Source organism: Moschus berezovskii, chromosome 27, assembly GCF_049115385.1.
Source record: "Moschus berezovskii isolate FMDL1 chromosome 27, NW_MosBer_1.0, whole genome shotgun sequence".
NCBI lineage: Eukaryota > Metazoa > Chordata > Mammalia > Artiodactyla > Moschidae > Moschus > Moschus berezovskii.
In genome coordinates, this window is record NC_142486.1 from 19,189,218 (window position 1) to 19,190,810 (window position 1,593).

Genomic DNA, 1,593 nt, shown 5'->3' on the forward strand with positions numbered 1-1,593 from the left:
TGCAGCGCATGGGCTCTAGGCGCACAGGCTCAGTAGTTGTGGCCCACAGGCTTAGTTGCTCCGAGGCATGTGAGATCTTCCCAGACCAGGATCAAACCTGTGCCCCTGCACTGGTAGGTGTATTCTTATCCACTGTGTCACCAAGAAAGTCCCGCATTCATTTCTGCTCTAAGTACTTTACACATATTACCTCCTGTTCTCCTCATAACAACCCTATAAGTTGCATAATGTTATTCTCATTTTTCAGACAAGGAAGCTGAGACAAAGGTTAAGTAACTTTCTCAAGTTTACACAGCTAATAAATGACAGCTGGGATTCAAAGTCAGACTTTCTGGTCCTAGGCCTGTGCTCCTTATCACCCCACTATACTGCTTCTGCAAGATTTAATCACAATGCATGACGGTAAATTCTGTAACTTACTCATGCTTAAAATGCTATGAGTACACAGAGGAGGGCCTAAGCATCTCTTCCTGGGAGAACTGAAAACTTTACCATAACATCCTAAATATTGGCTGACAGAACTTGACACCGAACAACATTTACTGGATTTCAAAACAAGACTTTGGAAAACACAGAATTAAAAGCTTTTTCTCTAATTAAGGACCACTGTGATGTAATTGTAACATAAATCAGACTAACTTAAATGTAAATAACAGCAGGACCACAACACCAGGAGCTATGAAATCAAAATGTTGACACAAACCTTTCTTGAACAAAAGCTTATAATCCTGATATTCAAACCACATACTTGTTTCTGTCCTCATGTGGTTCGTGTGTGTTGTTGACCTTTGGTGTGAAGTTTTGTCTGCATTTAATTTTTGGATTTCTGGGACATGATTTGATCGATTTTTGTACTAACCTATTCCCAAGAACTTATCAGAAATTTTGGTCAGGATTTGGTGCATTTTAAGATTAAGAAATATCCTGCCTCATTTTCTTATTGAACTAGTCTCTTCTTCACTGCCACTGACAATAATTTCCTGACATGAACAAGTTACCCATTTGCTTGAAAACCTTCAGGAGTCTCACACCACTAACAGGGAAAGTTCAAGCTCAATTCTTTATTCCAAAGGGAGAAGAACTAACATGATCCTGGTTATCTTTCCAGCCTGGTTTGCCATCATCTGCACTGACAAATCTTAGTCTTCAGCCACACCACATTTTCCTCCTCTTCCCACATTACAGGCTCCATTCTTACAAGTTTCTACAGCTTTTTATATGTTATCTGTTCTGCTTGGTGTCTTCCCCCTACAGATCCAGTTGAATAACACCTATTGCTTATTCTTACATCAATACAAAGCTTGAAAAAGAAGTCTTTCAAGATCCTTTGCACTCCAAGTCTTGAGCAAGTTTCTTTTTAACATTTCTCTATGCTCCTTTGTACAGTATATCTACATCTTATCTATCTATATGTCTATAAATATACATGTATCTATATTTCTGTTTAAATAGATGATAGATCTATATAGAGATCTACATACGTATATATCTACAGGTATAGGTATAGATAGATAGATAGATATATAGATAATTGATAGATATTGACAATTTTTTAGGACACTGTGGGCTTCCCTGGTGGCTCAGCTGGTAAAG